The 16618-nt window shown below is 39.6% G+C and overlaps 1 long non-coding RNA gene across 1 annotated transcript in view; it reads right to left on the reverse strand.

Annotated features, from left to right (window-relative positions):
- Positions 1–16618, reverse strand: part of LOC113625051 (uncharacterized) — a 129204-nt gene that overhangs the window by 65811 nt on the left and 46775 nt on the right. Inside the window, exon 3 of the long non-coding RNA XR_003434549.1 lies at positions 13663–13826. This is a non-coding gene — a long non-coding RNA (uncharacterized LOC113625051). The remainder of the gene's footprint in view (positions 1–13662; positions 13827–16618) is intronic.

Below are 16618 nucleotides of genomic sequence, written 5' to 3' on the forward strand. Positions count from 1 at the left end.
TAATAATAATACTAAAACCCACCCCCCCAGAATATAAGAAGTATTGGCAAGGATGTAGATTAGTTGAAGCCCTCATTCAATGCTGATGGGAATTTAAAATGTTGCAGTTACTATGGAAAGTTTGGCAGTTCCTCAAAAAGTTAATCACCGTAAGATCCAGCAATTCTACTCCTAGGTACATAACCGAAAGTATTGAAAACAGGTGTTCAAACAAAGACTTATACATGAATGTTCATAGCAGCACTACTTACAATAGCCATAAGGTAGAAACAATCCAAACAAATACCAAATGGAAGAATGGATAAACAAAACGTGCTATACCCATCACAATGGAATATTATTTGGGCATTAAAAGTAGTGAAGTACTGATCATGTTATAACACAGATGAACCTTGAAAACATTATGCTATGTGAAAAAAGCCAGTCACAAAAGACCACATATTATATGATTCCATTTATAGGAAATGTCCAAAATAGGCAAATCTACAGAGATAGAAAGTAGATTAGTGGTTGCTTAGAACTGGGGGGTTTGGGAGAAATGGGGAATGGCTGCTAATGGATATAGAGTTTCTTTAGGGGGTGATGAAAATGTCCTAAAACTGAAGGTGGTGGCGGTTGCATATATCTGTGACTCGGCTAAAAATACTGAAGTGTACACTTTAAATGAATGAACTGTATGGTATATGAATTATATCTCAATAAAGCTGTTTACAAAAATATGCAATAAACATGAAATAAAGCATAATTTCCAACTATTTTATTTTGTTCCTTAAAGATACAAGGCATTTTTTCTCTTATAAAATTAATCATATTTTAGGGCTTCCCTGGTGGCGCAGTGGTTGACAGTCCGCCTGCCGATGCAGGGGATATGGGTTCGTGCCCCGGTCCGGGAAGATTCCCACATGCCGTGGAGCGGCTGGGCCCGTGAGCCATGGCCACTGAAGGCTGCGCATCCGGAGCCTGTGCTCCGCAACGGGAGAGGCCACAACAGTGAGAGGCCCGCGTACCGCAAAAAAAAAAAAAAAAGTGTTCACTCTACGTTTTAAATTTATTTCATTAATAAAACATCACATTTCCCTTGAAGAAGAAACTAAATGAGTCTATTTTTTCAAAACTACCTGCTAGGTAGTATGCTAATGACATTCTTATTGCAGAAAAGGTCAGCAAATGTGGAATGTTTACTTTTTTTAAAGAGAAATATGTGTAGTTCAGCTTTAAGTTTCACTATTTTAATACTCCTTGTCATAAAATAATATGTGGAGCTTAAAAGATTTTCATAATCATTTCCCACTTCATAAATAAGTATTGTGAAGACTCCCCTATCTAAAAAAAATTAACCCACTTAACTAACTCATAAACTACAAAACATTACTAAAATCTGAAAGAAACCCTACCACTTTTTCACTGGATACAACCTCATGAACCCTACCACGTTTTTATTGGATCCAACCTATGCCACATTTGATTGTCTGGCAGACCAAATGGAAGTCCACTGCCATACACATATTACACTATAATAAGGAAACATTCTAAAGATGACAGAGTGGGAAAATAGAAAGTACTTGGGTCCTCGATGTCATTGTTGTGCTGCTGAATTAACCAAACCTGGGATTATCTATCACCAGGTTCTTATTGTACGAAATGGTAAATCCGTATTTTTAAGCCACTTTGCACTGGGCTTTCTTTTTACTTTCTGCCCAGTACATTCTAATGTGTACGCTGGCTCAGGGTCTTTGCCCTTGCTATTCATTCTGACTGGAGTGCTCTTACACCTGGGCTTTATATAACTGATCAGTTCTGTTGTTGTCTTTACTGAAGTATAGTTAGTTGACTTGTAATATTATATTAGTTTCAGGTGTATGACATAGTAATTCAATATTTTTATAGGTTACACTCCATATAATGTTATAAAATATTCACTATATTCCTTGTGCGGTACATTACATCCTTGTAACATTTATTCTATATCTAGTAGTTTGTACCTCTTAATCCCCTTCACTATTTTGCCCCTCCTCCCACCCGTCTCCATCTGGTAACCACTAGTTTGTTCTCTGTATCTGTGAGTCTGTTTCTGCTTTGTTGTATTTGTTTTCTTGTTTTATTTTTCAGTTCTCTGCTTAAATGTCAATTCTTTTTCACTCAAGCTACTGCAGACTTACTCCTTCCTAGGTTACTCTCCATCATGTCAGGCTATGTAATTTTCTTCAAAGAATTTAATTTCTGAAATATTCTGATTTGCTTATTTTATAATACTTTTATCTTCTGTCTTCCTCATGGGCAGAGACTTCAACTATTTGCTCATTGCTTAATCGTAGTACAAAAATAATTGCCTGGTACATGATGGCATTCTTCAATTTTATTTCCTGCAACTTCTCCAAATAAAGTCTATGCTTCAACATACTGAGTTGCTAACAATTCACAAAATACAACCTATTTTCTCTTGATCCTGTACCTTTGAATTTTCTGTTCCTTCTGCCAACATATGTCTTTTTCTTCTTCCTCAGTTCTAAAATTTAAAGTACCCACTATGTGTCAGGCACTGTGTTATTATGAATATCAAGTTAAGTAAAACAAAGTTTCTACCACAATGAGTTACCACTTCATACCCACCAGCATGGCTATAATGAAAAGACAGACAATAACAATGTGGCAAGGGTGTGAAGAATTTAGGACCTCATACCCTGCTGGTCAAAATGTAAAATGATGCAGCCATTTAAAAACACAGTTTGGCAGCTCCATAAACAGTTAAGCATAGAGTTTTTCATACGATTTGCAATTCTACTCCTAGGTATATACCCCAAAGAACAGAAAACATGCGTCTACACAAAAACTCATACATAAATACTCACAGGAGCATTATTTATAGTGGCCAAAAAGTGGAAACAACTCAGATGTCCATAGAATTGTGAATAAATAAATAAAATGTAGTGTACATGCAATAGATTATTATTTGGCAATAATAAGAAATGAAATACTGATACATGCTACAGCATAGATAAATCTTGAAAACTTTACACTCTGTGAAAGAAGGAAGTCACAAAGTACCATATATTATATGATTCCATTTTATGAGATGTTCAGAAACAGGCAAATATAGAGAGACAGAGAGTAGATTAGTGGTTGCCTATGACTAGGGAAGAGGTGGGCAGGGGGTGGTTGGCATGATGACTAAGGGGTATGGAATTTCTTTTGGGGGTAATGAAATATTCTAAAATTGAATGTAGTAAAAGATTCACACATCTGTGAACACTATAAAAGCCACTGAACTGCATGCTTTAAATGGGTGAATTGTATGAGATGTGAATTATATTTCAAGAAAGCTGTTAAAAATAAATAAACCATCAAAAACCAGAAAACCAAAATCTCTGCCATCTCTAGATGTCTTCCAATATTGAATTCTAGTTTTTCTCCTCAAGGAAGTCTTGGTTCTGTGTCCCAGAATTCTGAAGCTGCTTATGTCACAGTTTGAATCACCTGCTGTTGTAAGTCTTACTACTTTGTCTCTTCCATCACACTGAATGTTTCCTGGGAACAGGGATGGCATCTTTCTGTTCTGAATCCCCAAAGCCTAGAACATAAATAATAGATTTTTTTTTTTTTTTTTTTTTTGTGGTACGCGGGCCTCTCACTGTTGTGGCCTCTCCCGTTGTGGAGCACAGGCTCCGGACGCACAGGCTCAGCGGCCATGGCTCATGGGCCTAGCTGCTCCGCGGCATGTGGGATCTTCCCAGAACGGGGCACAAACCCGCGTCCCCTGCATCGGCAGGCGGACTCTCAACCACTGTGCCACCAGGGAAGCCCCATAGTAGATTATTTAGTAAATGTTGGTTAAAAGAAAGAATGTGAAGAAATAATTGTATTAATAATAACAAGAAAGAGAAGAGTTTTATTTTAGATTAGGAAAAGATTGCAAAACTTTTAAAAAGTGTAGTGTGATGAAGCAAATCCAAGGATGGGGTATGAAAACAAGATATCAAGTTCCCTAGAGTAGAGCAGTACTCTATGGGGGATATGGGAGGGGAGACTTATGGTCTTTCCTAGTGTAGAGGTTCCTAATGTAAAGAGAAGGTCAAAATTGCTGGACAACAGGGGCCCATGTTGTAGTTTTATTAAACTGCCACTGGATAGAGCTGAAACTTGTCAGTTGAAGTTTTTCTGAGCGTAGGCAGGAAAGTCTATGAAATAGACAACAAAAAGTGAAGTCCCGAAGATCTCAAGAAATACCAAAGAGGATGAAAGAGGACAATACAAATACATAGCATAGATTTAAAAAGAAGATATAGGTATAGCCTTTTAAAAAAATATTTATTTATTTATTTTTGGCTGCGTTCGGTCTTTGTTATTGCGCGCGGGCTTTTCTCTAGTTGCAGCTAGTGGGGGCTACTCTTCGTCGTGGCGCACGGGCTTCTCATTGCGGTGGCTTCTTTTGTTGCGGAGCACGGGCTCTACTGAGGCACACGGGCTTCTGTAGCTGTGGCTCGCGGGCTCTGGTGCGCAGGCTCAGTAGTTGTGGTGCACGGGCTTAGTTGCTCCGGGCATGTGGGATCTTCCCAGGCCAGGGCTCGAACCCGTGTCCCCTGCATTGGCAGGCAGATTCCCAACTACTGCGCCACCAAGGAAGCCCTGGTATAGCCTTTTTAATGTAGGGAATATTTCCTTGGAAGTGAGAGTGTTAACTTAAAAAAGTTTCAGAGATGTTTTAGCAGAATCTCTGTACCACTTCCATACTTCCTTTCAGGATCTGTCAAACAACTGTTGTTCTGTTGTAATGTCAACAGAACATACCCTTTGCAATGTCAAAGGATTTCCACCAATTTCTATTGATATTTATCTTCTGTTGCCTTGCCCATTACATCGAATGCCCTGAACCACCATAAACTTTGCATTTTAACATCCAGCATGAAAATCTTTCTTGGCAACTTTTTGGTACTACAAGTACTCTCTTGGCATATCTTTTAATAGCCAGAAAATGCCAAAATAGTTCTCAAAACAAGTTAATAACAGTATAAAGAAATACCACAGGGCAGCAAATAAACAGATTTATGTTTCAGGTCATTTCAACTGCAAAGAGTACAGGCTAGCACACCAGCACTCACTGGCTGAGACAGCACAACCCTAAGAATAATGAATTACCATACTAACATTTATTGAGGACTTTCTGCATGTCTACTATGTTCTGGGCATTTCACATGTGCTAATTCTAGTCCTCAAAACAATTCTATAGTGAGAAGGTACTATTATTGTCTCTATATTTATGGAGAAGAAAATGGAGAGAGTGGTCAACATCAAGGCAGTCTGACTCCCAAGTCCATACCCTACTCACTTTACTAACCTGCTCCCTGACCCTCTCTACTATACTGGTTGACTAGACATGAGAAAGACATATACTAATATATATATTTGTGACGTGAAAAGCACTGTAAAGAACTGGCACTCTATGGGGAAACATTAACTGAGGTGTAACTGTATTATTAAAAGAATGTACTAAAAGATGGGCTAGCAATGGCAGTAGATATTCAGTAGTATACTTATTATTCCCTGAACACTATTATCTTTGACACCTTTGTGCTTCTGCACAAGTTCTGTTCAATGCCTAGATTGCCCCTTCCACCCCTTAGCTGCCTATTGAATAATAATTACTAGTCATCCTTCAAGATACATAATATTATCACTTCCTCCATGGAAACTTCTCCAAATCTCCCAAGCAGAATTAGTCATGCACTTGGCTGTATTCTTAATTGCTTTGTTTATACACCTTTTATACCATGTGTAAATAGTCAGTGCATGGAACAGAAACCACACAAAGTACTTTAAGCAGGAGATTTAATACAGGAAATTAGATGCTCACGCACTGTTGTAAGGGTTCTAGGCTAGGGCTGCATGGTGCTCTGAAACTGACTCTCAGAGCGCCACAGAACTGAGTACAAGAGCACACACCATACCAATGATCCAGGGATCAGAAAATCAGAGTTGGAAAGTTGCCAGTACTTCAACTGAAACTGTCTCTTGCCTGCCACAAAGTTGGTAAATGGGCCTTTGCATGCTGCAGCAGAATAACCACAGTCCCCCAGGACCTTGCTTGCCAACAGAAAATAACCAAAGGGGCAGGAATTTGCCCTTCCAATGCATCAAACTGGTGAACCTAATCTATCCAGAACCCTAGCTGAAAGGGAGTCCAGGAAATAAAAGTTTTTAGCTTTCCAGTCTTTGCAAACAGCAAGGCTCACCAGAAGGAAGAAAACTGAAGCTGAGTAGGTCAATTCACATCACCTACCACAGAACCGTGAAGGCTGCATTTTGAGGTATCTGCTTTCATTAATAGCTCGTAAGGGGGAGCAACAATGTCTTATTTGACTTTTCTAATCCCAGATGTTTAGCCAAGAAGGAGTATCAATAGTTATTTGGGGAGTAAAGAATAATTCCTTACCATCTCCTATTGTTTTGCTACTAAGATCCATGGAAAACATGGGGCATTAGTGGGCCTGTTACTGAATTGACACACTTTGCTTATACTGAGAAGCAAGTAGGTGAGCCTGAAAAGCTGGAGTATGGACCAGGAGAGCAATGGGAACTTAGATCTTTTATACCTAAGTCAGTTGCTTCTCCAATGAGAAGTGTGTGCTTATTAACCACTTTCTATATTGTAATATGCCCAAACCCCAGATCTACATATTTGGAGATTTTCCCAGTATTTTCCTAAACTCGGATTGATCACAAAAGTTTGGGGATATAAAGCAAACTGGATATTAGGAGAATTGCCTCTGGGCTTCAGGAGAAAAATCTTAGTTTTGCCATTAGGTAGAACAGTTTCACACAGGATGATTTTTCATAGAACCCCGATAACGTTGTGGTCTTACTAAAAATCTTCAACAGCTCTCATTGCCACAAAATAAAATAAAACATCCTTACTCCAGCATTAAAGATCCACTACTATAAGGTCCATATACCTTTCCGAAACCACCCCCCACCCATTACCATTACTACTTCCAAGTGTCCACTCATTCTCCAGATGGGCCATTGCTTGCCTCCATGTTGTTTTGCTCTCGCCATTTTTCCTTCTGGAACGCCCTCTCCTCTTAGTTCTATTTTGAATGGAACCTGATTTTCTCTGAGTTTTAGGCATTCCCTATCCTTTACAATTTACTCCCTACCCTTCCTCTTAAATGAAGCTCTCCTGAAACCCAGTTCTTTAATATTCTTCCCTTTTCCCACCTGCTAATTCCACCACCTGTTCCATTTATTATACATGTTTTGAATTTTTGTCTTGTTTTTGCCTTAAGAACACTATATTTCAGTCAGTGTTAGCTGTTTCATAACAGTAAATGGCCTAATAATTTTTTCCCCATATACTGGTCTGATAACTTACCTCTTTGTTAAATGTGAGGTAATGATACAATCATAATTTTTCTTAGGTTTTATTTAATGTATATTAGATAATTAAAGCAATATAACTTTGCTAAACACCTACCAGATGTTCCCCCTACAACTATTAATTCTGGAAACTTCTGTACATGAAATGTTAAGGTCAAATGTCACTTCTAGAAGATTTTCCCTGCCTGGCCTCTGCCCCTAATAGGCTGGGCTTTATTATATCAATCTATAACAGCACTTATTCCACTGTATCAGTTTCTGGTTCCTAAAAAAAAAAAAAATCCCCAAACCTCAGCTGCTTAAAATAACAATCATTTATTTCTCATGGTTCACTGGGTCAGCAATTTGGGTTTTCAGCTGGGACAGCTCATCTCTGCTCTAGATGGTTGTCTGGATTCACTCATGGAGACATGGCCGGGAAGGCTGGGCCTCCCTCTCTCTGCATGGCCCCTCATCCTCAATGAGTCTGCCCTTGACTTGTTCTTATCATTGCAATCTCCTAAGAGAATGAGAGCACATGCTGCAAAAACTCACATGATGTCAGCTCTGCTGCATTATTTTGGAAAAGCATATCATAAGAACACCCAGATTCAAGGGACAAGAGCATAGACCTCACCTTCTGATGAAAGGAGTTACAAAGAATCCATGGATATTTTTATCTGCTGCATCCACTGTATTCCACCTATGTACTGTCTGTTTCCATAATTAGGTTGAGAAATCTTTATATGCCTTGTCTTGATATTTATTTTCATGTACTGAGTGCCTGGAACAGAGTAAACTGCTCCACACGGTGTTGGATAAACATTAGGTTGCATGTTAGGCAGTGGTTGGAATACCAAGATTTGTGGGATACAAGACAGTGCCTGCTCCCAAGGATTTTAACATCTGGTAGAAGAGGAAAAATGGTGAGGCGAGATTAAAAGCGCCTTTTCAAACAATAGAAGAAGTACCATTCCAACAAGGAAACGCAAAACTAATTACCTTAACTGGGATACACAAGTCAGAGAGCAAGCACGCATTACATCTGGTAATTAAGAAGTTAAGACCAGCACTATGTTTTAAGGATAAGATTTGGATTCTTAAGTAATAGTTGGGCATAATTAGTAGATGGAAAAATAGGAGAAATGGCCCAGGGATAAAAAAGTAAAACTGCATATGTTCAAAGAAAGGGATAAAAAAGTAAAACTGCATATGTTCAAAGAAGTAGTGGCTGCCTGCTTCGCCTGGAACTGGAGCTGATGCCGGCGCACAGTGGAAGGCTGAAGGGGCACCTTGGAATAAGGCTGCTTGAATTTTATCTTGTTGGCGATTGAATCTTAGAGCAGAAGAGGGTCAGGATAAATATTGTGTTTAGGGAGAGGGCCATGGTAGCATATGTAAAACGGACAAAAGAGGGAGAGACAGGAAGTAGAAAGAAACAAGTCTGATGAGGGTCTAAACCTCATGTTGGCAGCAAAAACAGACAAGAGGAAGCTGGGAGATTGACAGTTATTGAGCCCCTGCTATTCTTTAAGATGTATTATTTCATCTGATCCTTCAATAACTCTGTGATATAGATGTCAACACCACCATCTTACAGATGAGGACAGTAAAGTTCATATAATTTAGGTAACTAGCTCACGATCATATACCTGTTAATGGAAGAGCTGGTTCTTTTCACTTTGACTTAAAGTTGTATTCTGCTCTTCTTAGGATACAAAAATACTTTATTATCAAGCTTTCATTCTACGACAAGTTTGTGCAAGGTCCCTCACCAAATGCTGAGCAGGTCCCTAACATAAAAAGGCATTGCTCCTGCCCTCCCTATTTCTGCCCATACAGTAAAGAAGAAATCAAACACTTCAAACAAAATGCAAGGGAATAAAGAGGAGAAAGAAAAAGGAAGACTAAGCACAGAACCATTCAGACACTAAGTTCCAACGTAAGCATTAAACATTCATTCAATATATATGTAGCTTTTTATAAGTGTAAGCTCTGAGCAGCGTGCTGGGAAGAAAAGATGAATCAAACACTATTCCAATCTTTCAAAATAGCAGAGGAAATTGTCGTGTAACAAATAAATGAAATAACTATTGCAAGGGAAATGATGGAATTCTGTGCACAGTAAACCGAGGGACAAATAGGAAGGGATTATTTCCTGCTGAAGCATCAAAGAAAAGCTTCATAACGGAGTTAGACATTGATCTGCATATTGATAGGTAAGAAGATGGCCAAGAAGCAAAAATGGGTAAGGAAACTGTGACTAGTGTGTAGGTATACAAAGCAGGGGACGGAGACAGCAACCACACGGTAGAGAGGGACCAGATCCCCTGGGGCAGGGCAGTTTCACTGGCGGCGGTATAAAACAGCAGGTAAGACGGTAAATGCTAGGGTCAAATCGATAGGCTTCAAATCCCAGTCTGCGCTTCCTCCCTGTTTGGCTTTAAATCAGTCGTTCAACTATATTAAGCCTCTATTTCCTCATCTATAAAATGGAAATGATAACAACAAACAAAACCTTCTCTCTCTCTCTCTCCTGACTTCTGAACAGAGTAATAGGTGTCAAATAGAAATCAACCAAAAGGCTTTAATCTGATAAATCTGGATTGGAGTATTTGGCTTGGATTTAGAGTGAAAATGGGCTTTCTAATACTTGCTCTCAAAACCATATATTGGATCCTACACATGAGGAGAGTTGGAGCTGCTGAAAAAGTACTTAGCAAGAAGGACTGAAGCCTTCTCACACCCTTATGGACTCTGGTAGACCGTTAGAGCATGGTCCACAGACCAACGGCAACAGCATTACCTGAGAGTTTAACAGAAATGCAGAACCTCAGGTCTATGGCAAAGACCTGCTGGATCAGAGTTTGCATTTGCATAAGATTCTCTAACTCACTCCTATGAACATTAAATTGAGAAATGCTGTCAGAGAGCACTAAAGAAACTGGACGAATAGATGAGAGACTCTCTCCATCTGGTCTATTTGATCCATCCTTCCTTCTCCCATGGGAGGAGCCAGTGAAAGGTGGCTGAAGATTCTACCTGATGTCTCTGTGAAGGTGTAAGTTCCAGGAATCCAGAATGGGTGAGAGGATGATTTCGTCTATAAAATAGAGGTTGGGGAGGAAGACAACCCCATGTATGTGACTCTAGTGATTGTACGCAACATTCCTGGGGATTGTGAATGCAGGACAAGGGGAAAAATTTGAAAGGAAAGACAATTTGGAATATGTTATAGTTTCATTTGTTATATTTAAATCTTAGCTCCGTCTAGAATTTCTTCTAAGTCTCTGCCCAAATATCATCTAATGGGACATTGCCTGAGCACTTTATAAAAACCTCTACCCCTGCTACCACCACCTCCAATGCTCAGCACTCCCTGCTCCCCTTTTGTTGCCTTAGTTTATTTGTCTCCTCCCCTCCCCACTACAATGTAAGTTCCACAAGGAGCTATATCTATTTTGTTCATTACTGTTTCCCCAGTGCTTAGAACAAAGTGGCGCTGGGGACATACAGTAGGTACTAGATAATTATTTGTTAAATGAATAAATATGAGTTTGAGATCCCATGGGGGATCAGGTGGAGTTGTCAAATAATAACTGTGTTTATAAGTCTGGAGCTCAGGGGGAAATCTGAGTCTCAGGTAAAGAATGGGAGTCATCAGCTATTGATGGGCACCGAAGCTAGGAAGCTGGATGAGACCATTTGGATAGAGTTCTGCATTTAAGGGAAAGATGATTTCCTTGTTTGGTTGAGATTATGTGGGGTTCCAGGAGAAGAGGTGGTGTCATCCCCAGTGAAGCCTGGCCACAGAGCGTAAACAGGTTACCACGAATGCCATCAAATGCAGACACCTCTTCCCATTTTCCCTGAACAAAGCTAGCAACTTCTTGGAAAGTTTCATGATGTCACAAGAGGCAAAAGAGCCAGCAGCAGCATTTATCATTTATGGAAAAACACTTTAATAATTCACTGCTTCAATTAACATTTGCCATTAATCAAGCTTTCATGTCTGAAAGCATCACACCCAAGCTTAGCAGGTCGTTTAGAATCAACTCCATATGTCTGTCATGAAACAGTGGGATGGACACAAGGAGACAAACGCAAGGCCTACTGAAAGTTGGCGGTGGGGCTACCTTCCAAAGCAGTCTGCTCTTGGGAGCCGGGCACCTTACAGAGTTAGGAAAAGCAAACTCTGCCTCCAAAAGGGGCCCAGATATTCCAAAATAAAAAAAAAAACCCAAAATACAGAGTGTTTTTCCTACATGAGAGGAAGAGATTGCTAATTATTTTAGGTCTCTTTCACATACCCTTTAATTTGAGATTATTTCACTCTATTTCTTCCTTTCCTGCAAGCTGAAAAAACAATCTGTAACGGAGCAGACAGAGCCTTGTTTCCATATTTGATCATTTATAACCTGGTCCTTTGCTGATAACTGTTTCTGCCAAAAGGTAGCACTTCCCCACAGAACAGGAAAAAAGCAAGAAAGGATGCTTGTTACCATTTATTGTTGCTATTATTATGATTATTTCTACTGTTATAAGATGTATAAAATCTTATTTAAAAAATTATAACTTCAATAAACTACTGGAATGAAACCATATTAACAGATAACTAGATAGCATCAAGTGACTGGAGATACTGCTCTTTGACTTAAATAGCAGTTACTTAATCTCTCTAAGCCTCAGTTTCTCCATCTATAAAATGGAAATAACATAGTATGTAACTCAGAAAGTTGTTGTAAGTATTAAATGAGGCACTGCAAAAGCACTTTGCACATTACTCACCTCCTGGGAAACACTAAAACATTTTAACTATGTGTGACAGGTGAGATGAATTTCATACCCTCAGGGAATAAAGGTGAGTCTATCCCCTTTATTTTTTTTCAGTTACTCACTTCAGCTGTTTCATTCATTCAACAAATATTTATTGAATGACTACTATGCACTGAGCATCGTTCTGGCAGCTGCAGATCCGTTCAAAATCCCCACTCCCATGGAACTTACAGTCTAATACTGGAAGAAATACTAAATGAATTAATTCATAGCTAGCCACTCATTCAGTTATTCACTCATCTGTCAACACTCCCTCCCTGCCTCCACAAACTATACCATAAACTGGTAGCTAGCTTAGATTAGAGAGATGATAGAAAGATAGGTAGGTAGATAAAAATAATTAAGAAAATATTAGGTGGTTGTAAATGTTAACTTGAAAATATCAGAATGATGGGAGAGGGGGCTACCTTAAGTTGCGTGTCTAAGAAAGGCCTCTCTGATGCCGTGACGTGGAAGCTGAGGAGCCAGGAGAAGTGCAGTGCAGGCAAAGGGAACAGCTGGTGCCCAGGCCCTGAGGCAGGAATGAACTTTCCTGTTCCTGAAACAGAAAGTCATGTGGCTCCAGTGCAGAGGGCAAAGGGAAGAGTGGGAAGAGAAGGGACTGGAGGGGGTCAGGCCATTAGGGGCTTGTAGGCCAGTGTAAGGAGATTTGGTTTTATACTGAGCAGGATGTTAAGTCACTGGTGCGTTTTAGGAAGGGAATGACAAGGTTGATTTATATTTTTAAAAGTTAACTCTGTATAAAGAATAAATAAAACAGGGAAGAGAGCTGAAACAGCCGTCAGGAGGTGAGTAAACTGGGAAAGCAATGCCAGTGATCTATCTAGCATCACAGAAGCAGAATTAAAGAAAAGCAGATGAATTCATTTAGATTTTACAGGTAGAATCATTAGGGCTGATTGATAGATTGGAAATAGGAGAAGGGAAAGCAGAAATCCAAGATTTCTGGCTTGAGCAACTTTAAGAAATCTAGTCTCTCCCCACTGAATCCCCCACCATGCCTAAATGTGGAAGAACACCGGGGGCTCGCTCAGTTTGAAGGGATCCATCCTGCTTCCACAAATATACGAAGAAAAACACGATCATCCCACAGCCTCGACTCATCCACCGCTATCTCATATATTCCACAGCCTCTACTCACCCACCGCTATTCACATAAATTCCACAGCCTCTACTCATCCACTGCTATTCTCATATATCTCACTGGTTGCATAAAAACACAGGGATACTTGTCTACAGCTGCGGCAATAATCTCTATAAAGATCCTGCACATCCACAGCAATACTGCATCCTCGGATCCCAAGCTTATAACTTGGGCAGCTCAAAAGCACATGCTTAGCCTTTTCTGCTAAAGTTCCCCGGGCTGCTGGGGTGGCTATGCCTGCTGCACTAGCCAGCCACAGCCACAGATTGAAGCAGGGCCCCCAGCCCACTCAAGGCGCATGTGCTGCACTCTTGGCTGTAGCCCAGACTCACCCATGGAGAGCTCCTGTTGGGGGGCCCTTTGTTTCATTTCCAGTCCTGGGCCTCAAGTTTGGACTCTAGCAGTTTTCTTGTCAATGAATCTCCTTATGCAAATCATTTCACGTCTTCCTCTGAGCTCAGCACACCATGAAGACAGGACCATAGCTTCTGCTTAGCTACATAAAGAGAGAGAAATGTTCATTAAACCTAGTTCCAGGGCAAGGTAAGCCTACTGGTTGTACATTTAAATAAATAACCATTCAAATGTTTTGCTCACAATTAGGAAAATTTTCTCAATTGCCATCTTCATCAGTAGAAACAGAAGACTGCCATAAAGCCCCATTTTCTACCTCATAAGTTACCTATTTATACAAGCAAAATTAAACTTATATTTCTCCTCTAAAAAAGTGTGTGTATAAAACACAAGTAGCATTATTCTGAAAAATACAAGTAGTAGATGCGCCAAAGTAAATACAGAGACTGACAATCCTCTAAGAACATAATTTATCTTGGTGGCAGGTGGGGAGGATGCCATTTTGAGGTGAGATGAACTGATGCTCAAATTAACTGGAGCGGGCAGCACCCACCCTGCATAGCAAGGAAAGGGCCTTTGAAAGGAATATGGTTCCTTCTGTAAAGCAGGACAGGCTCCGAGATTGCCAAATGCTCCTTAACACAATAATAGTGAGGTTTATTGTTCCAAGATGGGCAAGGCCCGGAGTCATGCTGATACAAATTATTTCTCTCTTGGCGTATCTTAAATTGCATCGTCCTTAACAAAAATAATACTGACCTTGATGCGATGTGTTTACGTGTTCGGTTAAATAGGAAACTAAAGTTAAGCCTCACACCACCTCACCCCTCCCAGCCTAGCAAGGAATTGAGCAGAAGGAAACTGCGGTGAGCACACTGGAGAAACTCCGGACACTACTGGAGTCTGCAAAATGCAAAGGAGGAAACTCTTAATCCTAAAGTATGCAAGGAGTTCCCTGAGAGAAGAGGGAGGGTGCGGAAATGGTACTGAACGACTTCATGAGAGAGAGTTGCAGAAGGAAAGGGGGAAGCTGAGGCAGAGAGAGAGAGAAAGTAGAGTCAAGGAGAGAGAATGTCCACTGGGGCACATCCGTGCAGAGGATGAAGTATGGCTTTCATGACACAAACTAGACTGAGTTCTGAGCTTGTCCCTCCCACACTGTGCTCCTATACTGAGATGACTTCATCCTTTCCTTCTATTATTATAGTTCTGCCTGTTCTTCTGATGGAGAACAGAGAGGCTCTGGCAGAGTGGCCAGAGAACACTTTTGTTGAAGGTCTGGTTGAGACATCTTTGAAGGGCTTTGGCCCACGTGGATTATTAAATGACAACTGGTTTCTAGCAGTGACTATCTCAACAAAGATTGCCCCCTCCAAACATGGGAGACCCAACTGCCTGTCAGAGATGAGCAGAGCTGGGAAGGACCTGCTGCACACAGATTACAGTATGAGGCCGGGGCTCCACTCATATGTGACCCCATGGAGGAATCACAAGCCTCCTTTACTGCCCTTATTTCTTGCCTTATATAACATATGTGCTCTAGGAAAATCAGTTTTATAGCTAATTTACATAAACTGGATGTCAGTTTCCTTTTTATTTCTGTTATCAATGTAGACATTATAAACCCAATAGAAGGAGTTTCAATTGAATATATCAGCACATAAGTATAGAAGGTTTCTGTGTATCAAAACCAAAACCGAAAGGCAAATGATAATCTGGGAAAAATATCTGCAATATCCTAACAGATCAAGTGTTAATCTATGTAGAATAAACATTCAGATGACAAAAATGATAGCAATTTCTCATCTATCACACTAAACATTTTAAAATGAGAATGTTCAGTGCTGGCAAGGGTATAGTATAATGGTTTCTGGATAGCAATTTGGTCATAGATTTTCAGAACTTGAAATATGTTCATATCCTCGGATCCATGGATTCTACTTCTGGAATAGATTCTTAAGAAAAAAAAAAGTATTAAATGGGAACAAAGATTTAAGCACACAGCTGTCCTCTGAAGCATAATTTATAAAAATAAGCCAAATGTCCAATATTTGGAGAATGATTAAGGAAATTACGGTAATTAAGGAAATTATGGTTCACATAGTGGGACATAACACTACTCTTGAAATGATGCTCATGAAACGTTTTAATGATACAGGAAAATTTTTATGAATGTTCTTTTTTAAATGAAAAATATAAGATATTACTTTATATATAATTTCATGTAGAATTTCATTGCAAAAAGATCCAGAAAGGAACATACTAAAATGTTATCAGTAGTTGCTTTAAATGGCTGGATTATGTTTCTACTTCTTTATAATGTTGTGCTATTTTCACACCTTCTGTAATGAGAATATGCTTTTATAATTAGAAAGAAATAGCAAAAAATAATATAGATTCACATGAAAAGGAACCGAGATTCTCTGGAAAAGTGGCTGAATTCAAGTTTGGGGTATGAAGTTTATAAGATGAACCTGCAGCATTTTGTTGGTACCTGAAAACAAGGAAACTTTCAAAGACTGTTGGAATGGATCATGTTAAAAGAACATAGAGTCAACCTAGAGAGGCTTCCATAGGCCAAACACGATACAACTTGTGTTTCAAAAAGAAAACACATACTGCAAGTCATTAAAACACGTTAAACATGTTAAATATGTTAGAAACAATATTTGTGTTCATAATGTTATGAAAATAAAAATCGCTGATCACCTCTGGAAGCTGTTAGGGAACTGAATTATTATCTAGAAAAATGGGAAATCAATAGAAATGAGCATTTATTCTGGTTTTTCTATACAAACTATACCTTAAGGCAGTGTTCCTCAAAGTGTGGTCCCCGGACCAGCAGCACCACCTGAGAACTTGTTTAAAGTGTAAAATCCCAGCCCCATTTTAGACTGAACCAGAATTCTGGGAATGAGCCTGAGCCTGAAAGGG

Source organism: Aethalodelphis obliquidens, unplaced genomic scaffold, assembly GCF_003676395.1.
Source record: "Aethalodelphis obliquidens isolate GAN/ISIS:26980383/991018 unplaced genomic scaffold, ASM367639v1 scaffold14, whole genome shotgun sequence".
In the NCBI taxonomy this organism is placed as follows: domain Eukaryota; kingdom Metazoa; phylum Chordata; class Mammalia; order Artiodactyla; family Delphinidae; genus Aethalodelphis; species Aethalodelphis obliquidens.